The 13,862-nt window shown below is 42.7% G+C and overlaps 1 protein-coding gene across 1 annotated transcript in view; it reads right to left on the reverse strand.

Annotated features, from left to right (window-relative positions):
* LOC149449295 (beta-1,3-galactosyltransferase 5-like) overlaps nt 1-13,862 on the reverse strand; it is a 56,916-nt gene that overhangs the window by 12,875 nt on the left and 30,179 nt on the right. The window lies entirely within an intron of this gene.

Here is a 13,862-nt window from a genome sequence, read left to right on the forward strand (position 1 = left end):
AAAGTATTAGGCCCGCCCTCCAAATCATGTGATTCAGGTGTTCCAATCCCCTCCATGGACACAGGTGTATACAATCAAGCCCCTAGGCATGCAGACGGCTTCTACAAACATTGGTAAAAGAATGGGTCGCTCTCAGGAGCTCAGTGACTCCAAGCGTGGTCCCGTGATAGGTGGCCACCTGGGCAATAAGTCCATCCGTGACATTTCCTGGCTACTAAATATTCCACACTCAACTGTTAGTGGGATTATAACAAAGTGGAAGCCACTGGGAATAACAGCCACTCAGCCACCAAGTGGTAGGCCATGTCACATGACAGAGCGAGGTCAGCGCATGCTGAAGCGCACAGTGCGCTGAAGTTGCCAACTGTCTGCAGAGTCAATAGCTAAAGACATCCAAAATTGGTGTGGCATTCAGATGAGCACAACAGTGCATAGAACATTTCATGGAATGGGTTTCCATGGCCGAGCAGCTGCATCCAAGCCTTCCATCACCATGTGCAATGTAAAGCGTTGAATGCCGGAATGCCGTGGTGTAAAGCACGCCGCCACTGGACTCTAGAGCAGTGGAGACGTGTTCTCTGAAGTGACCAATCACACTTCCTTGTCTGGTAATCCGATAGACATGTCTGAGTTTGGCGGTTGCCAGGAGAACGACACTTTCCTGACTGCATTGTGCCAAGTGTAAAGTTTGGTGGAGGGGGGATTATGGTGTGGGGTTGTCTTTCAGGGGTTGGGCTTGGCCCTCTAGTTCCAGAGAAAGGGAACTCTCAAGGCATCATCTTACCAAGACATGTTGAACAATTTCATGCTCCCAACTTTGTGGGAAGAGTTTGGGGATGGCCCCTTCCTGTTCCAACATGACTGCGCACCAGTGCACAAAGCAAGGTCCATAAAGACATGGAGGAGCCAGTTTGGGGTGGAGGAACTTAACTTGCCTGCACAGAGTCCTGACCTCAACCCCATAGAACACCTTTGGAATGAATTAGAGTGGAGACTGCAAGCCAGGTCTTCTCGTCCGACATTAGTGCAGATGGTCAAACATGATTAAACCTTCACATAGACACCCTCCTAAACCTTGTGGACGGCCTTTCCAGAAGAGTTGAAGCTGTTATAGCTGCAAAGGGCGGGGCCAACTCAATATTGAACCCTACGGACTAAGGCAGGAGTCCCAATACTTTTGGCAATATAGTGTATATGAGTTGGCCATCTCATTCCAAAACCATGGTCATTATCAACTTCCCATCTGATGTACACACAGTATATAAAGGTCCTGACAGTAAGTGGTAATGTCTGGATCATGGCTGCAGCTGCCTCCCAGTAGTTATTTTCATCAGGTGATTGTCTGTCATGTAAAAGTGATCAAGGTGGCTGTAGGACTTTTACAGTGTTCTAAACCTTCCTGCCACTGGCCACAATGGTTCCCTGGCTCTTCTGTCCCTCGCAGCCCAGGATTATGGTAAGCAGTCAGGGTGGCTGCCCATGGAGGAGAAGGAGGAAAATCCAGTCTTCTCTGTGATGGATGATCCCAGGATCAGTGAGGATTTAATTGCTTCCAATTTCAGAGCCGTTATTAACAAGCTGTTGCAGCCAGGGAAGCATCTAGACAAGAGCAATCCATGCTTGGTTAGTAGCTTTTGAGGGCAGGGGAAACATCAGGGGTCTAACAGACCCCTGGGGGTTTATTTACTAAAGCTGGAGAGTCCAAAATCAGACTCCCTTCTGCATAGAAACCAATCAGCTTCTAACCGCAGCTTGTTCAATGAAGCTTTGGCAATGAAACCTGGAAGCTGATTGGTTTCTATGCAGAAGTGAGTCTGATTTTGGACTCTCCAGCTTTAGTAAATAAACCCCTGATGTCTCCATAAAGAGGACATATCAGCACCCAAAGCTATCACAAGAAGACTTGTTCACCCCTTGTGATAGCAATAAAGTTGAATGAACATGTGAGTACCTGTAATAAAGTGAAGCATTACCACAAATGTCAAGTGAGAGCAGTCATTTTAGGGCAATAATGCAAGATAGACTTGAAACTGATAACCTGTAAAGGTTTTTAAAGTGTCACCTTTGTGCAAAAATAGGTATTGTAGTTTGTTGCCATTTCACAAAAAATGTAAAAAAGTGCCCCAGTTAATAGAGAGTTGCCCTCATTAAAGGCCTAACATCCTCCACTCTTCTGGAAGGCTTTCCAAAGATTTTGGAGAGTGTCTGTGGGGGAATTTTCACTCATTCATGACAGGGCCAGATCCAGCCTATCTGATCTGGGGGTGCATTATAAAAAGTTTGGGGGCCTAATGTCAATAGTGGGACAGAGATGCAGGGAATCAATATTACCCATTCACTCAGCACACCTCTGTATCACAAGTCACAACCTGGAAATAACGCCTGACAAGTAGTGCAGAGATGGTGCAGGGGTGAACAGTGAACGCTAGTATGTATTAGGCTGTCATTACACCAGTATTATTAACCAGTTGCCGCAGGGGCAGACTGACAACTCATGGGACCCCCGGGCAATAGGGGATCATGGGGCCCCTGTGTCCTTGCCCACACTAAAAACACACCCAAAAAAACACTATGAAAGATACCAGGGGCATCTCATGGGGCCCCCTACTGACCCCGGGCCCTCAGGCAGTGCCCGAGTGCTCGAATGGGCAGTCCACCCCTGCGCCCGGCCTATAGTCAAATGATGGCTGGATGCGCAGCACGTCTCCGGTAGGGCGTCATATGACATCCTTCCTGGATCTCAGTTTTCGCGTGCCCGCAAGCTGCACTGTGGCGAGATCTGTCATCAGCCGTGTACCTCGGACACGGCCGATGACAAATCTGTATACCAGCCCCATTGCCAGTACCATGAGTCCTGCTTTGACCAATCACAGCAGGTCACATGACAGTTGTATACAATAGACGGCTTCATTCATGCCATCCATTGTATACAAGTGTGTCTAGCTGTGAATGGTCACAGAGATCACATGCACAGGCTGGGCCAATCACAGCTAATCACAACAAAAAACCTGAATGAATCAATTTCATTCAGTTATTTGAAATTCTTTGCTATAAGCAATCCAATTGTGTAAAAAAAATACTGATCACTTCCCCAAAGTAGTACAATGTTACTATGGTAACATTATACTACTTTGGTCATAGTGTAATATGAAAAAAAAAATCTTTAAAAAAAAAAAACAAATAGAAAAAAAATGTAAAAATATAAAATAAATAAAAAAATAAATCGAATTTTTAAAAATTATAATTTTTTTTCATACTGTCACCAGTCAGTGCCCCTGATCACCGCCACACCAGTCATATGATGATGCTGTACTTCACTGGTGACAGTGTGAAAAAAAAACTTTAAATTTCTTAATTTTCCAAACAAATATGACAAAAAAAATACAACTTCAAAAAACTCGCCATGCCTCTTATGAAATGCGTCGGACTGTCTACTTTGCCAAAAGGGATCATTTGGGGGATATCTGTACTGTTCTGACATTTGGGGGATATCTGTCCTGTCCTGACATTTGGGGGATATCTGTACTGTCCTGACATTTGGGGGATATCTGTACTGTCCTGGCATTTGGGGGTATTTGTACCGTCCTGACATTTGGGGGGCTTTGTACCATCCTGACATTTGGGGGTATTTGTACTGTCCTGACATTTAGGGGATATCTGTACTGTCCTCACATTTGGAGGATATCTGTACTGTCCTGACATTTGGGGGATATCTGTCCTGTCCTGACATTTGGGGGATATCTGTACTGTCCTGACATTTGGGGGACATATGCACTGTCCTGTCATTTGGGGGATATCTGTCCTGTCCTGACATTTGGGGGTATCTATACTGTTCTGACATTTGGGGGTATCTGTACTGTCCTGACATTTGGGGATATCTGTACTGTCCTAACATTTGGGGGATATCTGTCCTGTCCTGACATTTGGGGGATATCTGTCCTGTTCTGACATTTGGGGGATATCTGTAATGTCCTGACATTTGGGGGATATCTGTACTGTTCTGACATTTGGGGGATATCTGTACTGTACTGTCATTTGGGGGATATCTGTACTGTTCTGACATTTGGGGAATATCTGTACTGTACTGTCATTTGGGGGATATCTGTAATGTCCTGACATTTGGGGAATATCTGTACTGTACTGTCATTTGGGGGATATCTGTACTGTCCTGACATTTGGGGAATATCTGTACTGTACTGTCATTTGGGGGATATCTGTAATGTCCTGACATTTGGGGGATATCTGTACTGTTCTGACATTTGGGGGATATCTGTACTGTACTGTCATTTGGGGGATATCTGTAATGTCCTGACATTTGGGGGATATCTGTACTGTTCTGACATTTGGGGGATATCTGTACTGTACTGTCATTTGGGGGATATCTGTACTGTTCTGACATTTTTTGGGCCTCAAGAAATTAGATTACTTCAGGATTGATCAATTTTCAGATATATCCCATAGTTTGTGAACTCTATAACTTTCCTACAGACTAAATGATAAATACTGATTTGAGTTATTTTCACCAAAGACATGTAGCAGAATACATCTCGGCCTAAATTTATGAATAACAATATTTTATTTGCAAACTTTCATAACAGAAACAAAGAAACTTGTTTTTTTTTTTTTCAAAATGTTCGGCCTTTTTTTTGTTAATTTAGCAAAAAATAAAAACCCCAGCGGTGATTAAATACCACCAAAAGAAAGCTCTAGTTGTGTGAACAAAATTATAAAATTTTAGTATGGATATAGTGTTGCATGACTGCGCAATTGTCATTCAAATTGTTCGAACGCTGAAACCTGAAAATTGGCCTGGGCAGGAAGGGGATAAAAGTGCCCGGTATGGCAGGGATTAAACAGAACCTGTGTATCGTTTAATCAATTGCCCCTTTACATCAGGTGTCCCTATTAAAGTCCTCCCTCACATCAGGGTTCTCATAAGAGTCCCTTTTTACATCAGGTGTCCCCATCAGGGTGCCCCCTTGTAACGGAACCGGAACCCAGACCGCACTGAGTTTTTCCGTTATAGCACAACTTCCCCTGTCCGAACACCATCCACGGACCACGCCCTTGAAATCCCTCAGGAAAAAGACAGCACCCAGGATATATACAGAGGGCGGGGAAACACAACCAAGAAAAGGAAATACATCATCAGCCCTCCCCATCCCACCAAGACACAGAACAATGGGATGAAGCACATGGCAAAGGACATTGACCAACCCCCACACCAATACACAAACAGTACATCCCATAATAGTTGGCTGGACAGGAAGACCCAGCACAATGGGGGGTAGCACATGGCAAACAGGCAATGGACAGCCATGTGGCCTAGACAAAGGAACACACACTATACACAAGACTCAGACATTCACATACACACCCTGTACCCCTTAAACAGGCACAGGGTGGGTTAAACATAATGATTTGGGGAGATGATACAGAGGTCCCCCCACCCCCAAAAGTCACTCCCGTCACACCCCTTGCATCTGAATTAGAGTAGTTCCTTACATCAGCTGTCCTATCCAAATGCCCCCTTAAATCAACTATCCCCATCAGAGTCCCCCTTACAGTAACTATCCCCATCAGAGTCCCCCATACATCAATTGTCCCCATCAGAGCCCCCCTTACATTAACTATCGCCGTCAGAGTCCCACTTACATCAACTATCCCCATCATTGTCCCCCTTACATCAATTGTCCCCATCAGAGCCCCCCTTACATCAATTTTCCCCATCAGAGTCCCCCTTACTTCAACTATCCCCATCAGAGTCCCCCTTACATCCATGCCTTAGGATGCACTCCTAAAGATCTGGATGGGCACAACTAAAATCTGGGGAGCACAGCCCAAACCAGCATCCCCTCAGATCCGGGCCTGGTTTGTGAGGTTAGATTTGATGAGAAGGCCTGGCTCACAATCAGAATTTCAATTCAACCTAAAGGTGTTCAGTAGGATTGAGGTCCTCACACCAAGCTGGCCAAACCATATCTTTATGGAGCTGGCTTTGTGCACAGGGGCAAAGTTTTGCTGGAACAAAAAAGAATATTTCCTAAATTGTTATCATGAGGTTGGAAAAACACAATTGTCTATAGTATTGTGTGTTATAGTTTTAACAGTACCATTAACTGGAAAGACCTGTACTCATTTGTCACGGTCAGGAGTCAGGCCCAGAGACCGGTAGCTATAGCAGTAGAGAGGGTCCCATCAACCAGCTGGATAAACACACAAGCAGGTCACCATGGTGGATGATGTGAGCTCATCTGAGGTGTAGGGTCAAAGCAGTAACCAGTGTTCACCGGAACTCCTGATGGTGGAGATGAATTTTGCTCTGTGTTAGTACCAGGTCATGGTTCTCAGGATCGTCCCTCCATGAGGTGCCCAAGCTGGCGTCCAGTAGCCAATATAGCAAGTAGAGATCAAACAGAAGCCTAAACAAGCCAAATATAAAGTACAAGTGCTGATATCTTGTTCCTTTGTAAGTTGGGGTCAAGTGGAAGCATAGTAGAGGAACAAGTCAACGGTTGGGAATGAGTTGTAATGGACAGGAGGACAGCTGCAGGTATGCAAAGGAGCAAGATATCAGCTGAAGAGAACATAATAATCCACAGATAAGAAGTCCAGAGACATGGCTTAAGGGATAAGTTCATCTTTTAACCTCTTGCCGTCCGCCTGCTGTTTATAAACGGCCAGGGGCGGGTTGCCGTTCCTAAACGGCACCCGCCTTTTCTAGCTGTGCGCGCTCCCTGGGAGCGCACAGCACCGCAATCCGGTGCCCACTGTGTCCTCCGGACACAGTGAAACACCGATCGTCGGACGGGACCTCTGTACGAGGTCCCGATCATGTGATCACTGATTGGCCAATCACTGATCACATGCAAAGTATTAAGCAAGATGTCACTTCTGACATCATTGCTTACTACGTGTGAAATCTGTGAATGATCACAGAAGTCACATGGTACAAGGCTATTCACAACAGCCTTGTACCATGTGACAAGCTGTGACCAATCACAGCTCACTCAGTATTTCTCAATGACTGCAAGAATGCAGCCAGAGAGGAGAAATGATTGCTTTTACATCCTATATGGGTGTAAAAGCAATCAGTGTAAAAAAAAATCTTCCTCACCCTCCACAAGTAGTACAGTGTCACCATGGTGACACTGTACTGCTAGGGTGACAGTATGTCCAAAAAAAAAAAAATAATAATAATATAAAAAAATAAAATAAAAATGTAAAAAACAATGTTTAAAAATTATAATTTTTGGTTATAAACTAATTTTGATTTTTTTTTTTTACTAAAAAAATAACGGAATACATTTTGGCCAAGATTTATGATGAAATATTATTTATTTGCAAAATTTTATTAAAAAAAGACACTTTTTTTCAAAATTTTTGGACTTTTTCATTTACATAGTAAAAAAAATACAAATCCCAGTGGTGAAAAAATACCACCAAAATAAAGCTTTATCTGTCTCAAAAAAATGGTAAAAAATTCATATGGGTACAGTATTGCATGACCGCACAATTGTCATTCAAAGTGTGATAGCGCTGAAAGCTGAAAATTGCCCTGGACAGGAAGTGGTTAAAAAAAATAGTAATTTCACATCTTTTTGCACAGAAAAATGTGCATTATTTTTTTTATTAGGAGCCTTCAAAGCATTGCACCTGTGATCAACAGATTGCAGGTGCAATGCAAGGTTCCTGCAGACTGTCCAGTGTAAGCTGTCTGCTCGTACCTCTTATGGGCAGGCAGTTACACAATGACAGGAAGAATCGATGAACTACTAGAGTGCTCACCAGTACCCTGGTAGTTCAGTGAGAACTACAAGCCGACATCTGCAAAGGCTGATGGTAGTTGTAGTTCTCTGATTTTTAAAAAAATTGGAACTGTGGGTGCGGGGAGAAGACCCCCAGCCCACTGTCACAGGGAGCCGGGATCAGGGCTGAGAGATGCAAGAGCAGGAATCTGTTACATTATAATATCAGTGTGCAATACTAAGAACAATGTGTGTTATAATCAATGATGACCAGGGGCGGACTGACCATTCGAGCACTCGGGCACTACCGAGGTCAGTAGGAGACACCATGAAATGCTGCTGGTACCTGTTATAGGCTTTTTTGGGTGTGTTTTGAGTTTGGGCAAGGACACAGGGTCCCCATAATCCCCTATTGCCCGGGGGGCCCCAGGAGTTGTCAGTCTGCCCCTGATGATGACCAGTGTGATCGTAAAAGAGAAAGGAAACATCATAAAAAAGAGATAGGAAATTGTGAACACTCCAATAAAGAAACAAAATGGACGGTAGAACAAATAACAAATGTGGGACATTCAAGTCGAAGGCTTTTATTTTTCCAGGTATAAAAAGGATACTAGCAGCGGCGGTACTACATGCAGTGGTAAGCGGCAAGTGTGTCCTATTAGTGATAGGTGGCACACATGTCGCGGGCCAGTCCTGAGACCGTTAACCGCATGCCGCCCAGCCACTGTACATATACGGTGGCAGGGCGGCACTCACAGGCAAAACCACGTTTTAAAACGTGTGTTTTGTAAACAAATAGGGGGCGCGCGCGAGGCGCGCTGCCGCCCTATTTGTCCTGTGGATCACCGCCGCAGATGTCAGTTGCTGGGTCACAGCCGCTCATTAGCGGCTATGTCCCAGCGATCGGCGATAAACAGTGACAGAGAGTACAGCTGCAGTAGCTGTGCTGTCTGTCACCTCTATGGCAGCTCGAGGATGAGCTGATCGAGAAAGAATAGTTTCACTTTCTCGATCAGCCTTGTCCCGCCCAGCACACACCCCGCCCCCTAGTAAAACACTCCCCTCACTCCTATAACCCTTCCCTGCTAAATAAAGTTAACCACTTCCTCCCCAGTGCCATTAGTACAGTGTCAGTTTTTTTTTTTTTGCACTGATCACTGTATTAGTGTTTTGGGGATGTCAGTGACCCCAAGTCAGTACCCCCCAATGTCAGAATGTCCGCCGCAGTCCCGCCATAATTCACTGATCACCGCCATTATTAGTATAAAAAAAACCCCTAAAAATCCCAGTATCTTTCCCGCCATTTGTAAACGCTATAACTTTCACGTAAACCAATTAATTTACACGTATTGGTTTTTTTTTTAGCAAAGACATGTCGCAGAATGCATTTTGGCAGAAATTTATGACTAAATTAGATTTTTGCATTTTTTTTTACTGGACATGTTTTATAGCAAAAAGTCCAAAATATTGTTTTTTCTCCTCAAAATTGTCAGCCCTTTTTTTTTATAGCGCAAAAAATAAAAACCGCACAGGCGATCAAATACCACCGAAAGAAAGCTCAATTTGTGGGGGAAAAAAAGATGTAAATTTCATTTATGTACCGTATTGCATGACCGCGCAATTGTCCGTTAAACTAGCGCAGCGCTGTATAGCAGAAAAATGGCGTAAATTGCAGTATTTATACCACAGTTTGTAGACGCTATAACTTCCACACAAAGCAATCAATATACACTTATTGGGATTTTTTTTACCAAAAACATGGAGCAGAATACATTTTGGCCTAAATTTATAACCAACTTTGAGTTTACTATATATTTTTTATAACTGAAAATAAAAAATATTGTTTTTCTTCAAAATGTTTGGCGTTTTTTGTTTATAGCGTGAAAAATAAAAAGCGCACAGGTGATCAAATTACACCGAAAGAAAGCTCTATTTGTGTGAAAAAAAGGACGTAAATTTCGTTTGGGTGCAGCTTTGCATGACCGCGCAATGTCAGTTGAATTAGTGCAGCGCCGAGTAGCAAAAAGAGGCGTGGTCATTAAGGGGGGTAAATCCTCAGGAGCTCAAGTGGTTAAAAAGAACTCCACATAGATATAAAATCCTTTTATACTTTTATTAAGCAATAAAACATAGGAAATGCACTCACGTTCACTAGGTGTATATCTGCACCACGTATGATGAACATCCGGCAATGTACTATTAAGTACAAGATGGCAGTATCATTTGAACAGCAGAAGTCCTGTACAAGCTCAAAAAACTGTCTCCATACAAAATGTATTGCAAGACAAACCACGGGCCCTCTCTGTGAATGCAATTGCCTGTTATAATGCCATTCCTGGAGCCATTTCCAGAATACTATAAGTGCTGTCCCGATGAATGGAAACATTGTGACGTCATCCGCACGCTCCTCCCCGACGCGTTTCATCACTACTCACGTGACTTCATCAAAGGGATCCACAAAAGAACACTATTTTGATTGGACACGAGTTTATAATGACTTTCGGTTGATTCATAATAATATTTTTTTTGTTTTGTTGGTGTGATTTTTGTTTTTTATATTATATTCTATATATTTTTAATTTTACATTTTTTTAATTCATAGGAATTGTGCAATTTTTTTATGTAGCGAAGGCTATAGGAGACTTCAAGCGCAGTACGGTGATGAGATGCTCAACCGCACTAAGTCCTTTGAATGATGGAAACATTTCAAAGATGGCCAGATGTCCTTCAGTGACAATCCCGGCCGTGGTGGTTCCCAGCCCACAGCAGCCTTTCCTGTGAACATTCAGCATGTGGAACGCCTGATCCTGGATTATCGATGTAAAACGTGTTGTGAAATTGCACAAGAGACAAATCTTTCTGTGGGAACGGTGAACACATGCCAAAGCTTTCCTGTCATTTGTGAAACGCTGGGATACGTGCATAAATGTAGCAGGGGAGTATGTCAAAAAATAAATGCAGTTTCCAATCCTTAAAATGTGTTCTTTTATTATATAAACTCAAAAGTCCTGGTTTGACTTAAATGCTCCTCGTATACAGTATATTATTTTGTGCTTTCCTCACAGGATCCACACAGAAGCTTACCATCCAGTGAGCCATAGTTTAAGCTACCTGGGCAATCATTTTTTGTGATTTAACTTTTTACATAAAAATACAGCAGAAACTAGTAACAAAAAAAGTATGTATGAAGGTTCTGTGGGGATTGGAAATAAACTTAGAAATGAATGAGAATGTGTGCCATGCTTAGCTAATTGGTTAGAATCTCTCAAGGCGAGTCTCCCTTGCCTTGGCTTAAGACACTTAGGCCCTTATTTACTAAGACTTGAGTCTACCAGCAGACTCTGAACATTCAGGCACCCTCAATTAAATCAATCAAGACCTGTCAGTCTTCTGAGCTGCGTCTAGCAATCTCATTGACGAACGTCTACTTTGCTATTAGTAAATGTGGAATCGCGTCTGGCACAATTTTAGGTGCAATACCAGATATGTTCGCTAGATGGCGCACAAGCGCGGACTTTGTAGCTTTGGTGTTTTTGTGTTAGCACAGTGTTTCTCAACTCCAGTCCTCATGGACCCCCAACAGGTCATGTTTTCAGGATTTCCCTCCGATGAAACAGCTGTGGTAATTACTAAGGCAGTGAAACTGATCAAATCACCTGTGCAAAATAATGGAAATCCTGAAAACATGACCTGTTGGGGGTCCATGAGGACTGGAGTTGAGAAACACTGTTTAGCATAAGAGAATACTTAGAATGTAACAAATAGTACACCTATATTAAAAATTTTTTTTTTTTTTTTTTTTTTTACTGTTTCTCCAAAATGATCAGACAACTAATGCATTTACTAATGAATGTCATACATTCTATTTTCAAATGTTAAACATTTTCACACTTATATCTCAAATAATTTGGAATGTCTAGTTCTAAGTTCCCAATATAATGATATAGCTTCCTTCTCTTTAATCACGTAACTATTCTATGTTAAAGTCATAGTGCAGCGCTATAAATGCATGTGATCAATAATGAACGCATGTAAAAACCAAAAAGTGCAAATAATTGCAATAATGATGTAAAACGGTAATTGGTGCTAAAATAAGTTCATATAATCATTCCTGGATAATGGAATGTCCTTGGTGTGAGAGTACCAACTCAGAGAGTGCCTATGAATGGCACGTGTGGTCTCTCCATGATAGACAGTAGTGCATGAACTCGTGAAAGGTAAAACACCCTTGGGACTGGTCTACACTCACCAGAAAAAAAGTATTAATGCGCATGGGTTATACACATCACACATCTGGGGGGTGCAGCGGTATGCTGGCAGCTATGGGTTAGTCATCCAGCTCCATCCATCCATCAGGGTGGGTGCCCAAATAGTCCTGGGGAGGAATTAGCTCAGCCACAGGAGCCAGAAAGGTGCTTTAATAGTGTAGTACACTGTCACAGGGGTGGATGACCTTTCACGAGTTCATGCACTACTGTTCGTGGTTATATTTATCTTGTGTAATACCATTTTAGTAGTCTATGTAATTTGACCAGCGCTCGCTTTATCATTTTTAAACAATGTAACCATTCTACATTAGAGCTCAAACTGTGTCTCCCACAGTGGTTTAGTGGTTAGAGCTCAGAACTTACAGCACTTGGGTCATGGGTTCTAATCCCAGTGATGGCTGCATCCCAGTTTGCATGCTTTCCCTGAATGGATGTGTTTCTGCCAACACTCAAAATACACGTTGTTAGGTTCATTGGGCCTGTGTTAATGTTAAAAAATAACATTTATGAATGTCAACAAAATGGCGAAAAATTTTCTGGGTTGTGTCAGCAGGAATATTGATCAATCAATTATGATTTTGCCTAATGACTAGAAAGTGGATGAATGTTACCTGTGTCCTGTTCTTCTGCCAAGTTGTAAATGTGCAAGTTTCATGCTGTGTATATTTCATTGTAAATTTTTTATCTTCTTTTAAATCTGTCTCCTTATACAACTTGACCCCCTCCCCCACCCCATCATCACCTGTCCCATATGCAAATCTATGGATCACCGCCCCACTCTTTTTAACTATCTATTTACTGATCAAGTGAATGTGTCTCATTTCCTATCACCTACAGCTCAGATCTCACATTATTATACGATTGGTGATTGTATATCACCACTAGTCTGATTGAATTCACAATTTCTGGTCAGTCCCGTTCCCTTACCTCTAATAACCTTTAGGGCCAGTTCGCACTAAATGTGTTTCAGTTGCTGGCATCACAAACGCACAGAAAGAAGGTTATATGGTTGTCAATGTCATAGTTCACATCAGCGCTTGCATTTTCAGTGCATTGCAGGTGCTGTAAACAAAGTTGACCACGCTACATTGTTTCTGCACAGAACTGTACTGGAACATGTTGAAACGTCCTTGAATGTACTAAAACGCACATGTCCCTAATTAAATTGTATAAAAAGAAAGTAGAAAAAAACTAACTGGAAGGGATACAAAAATGCAACGTGTCCAAAACGCATCCAAAATGTACTGGAACACACTAAACATGCATGCCAAAAGGGCATGCAAAAACGCATCAGGAACACATCTAGACTGTTTCTATAGTGTGAACTGGCCCTTTGGACTTGTTCACACCATTGGTGGTGCAGAAACGCATGCAAGAACACACATTTTCCAGCACAGCAAAGAAATGCAATGCCCTTTGCAGATGTGCGCGGTTAGGTGCAACACACTTTTAGAATAATATGCCTGCAGTATTTTTGCATGTTCCCACACATTAGGCAGCCCATTGAACTTAACGAGCTGAGGAAAAAAAAAGTAAAAAATGCCCCATTCACACAGGTCCTCTGGCCTGTACAGCATGAATGAGTGGGTTGTTTATGTGGCTAGAGCCACCTGTTACACTATGGGGACACAGCAGCTGTATGAACACAGGTTTTAATCTGACAGGTGTGAAGGCGTGGGGAAGTGGCCCTGAATGCTCACTGTCTGTGTTCAGGGCTGTACACCTGCACCCATATGTTTGTCAAATTATGACCTGCAGCAATTCCATAGTGTAACATAGGTTGCCTGCAAATGGCAATAGCCACAAAAACCAACCACTGATTCCCACTCTACAGGCCACAGCACCC

The sequence above is a fragment of the Staurois parvus genome, unplaced genomic scaffold (assembly GCF_062004578.1).
Source record: "Staurois parvus isolate SC_StPar_1 unplaced genomic scaffold, SC_StPar_1.0 ptg000633l, whole genome shotgun sequence".
In the NCBI taxonomy this organism is placed as follows: domain Eukaryota; kingdom Metazoa; phylum Chordata; class Amphibia; order Anura; family Ranidae; genus Staurois; species Staurois parvus.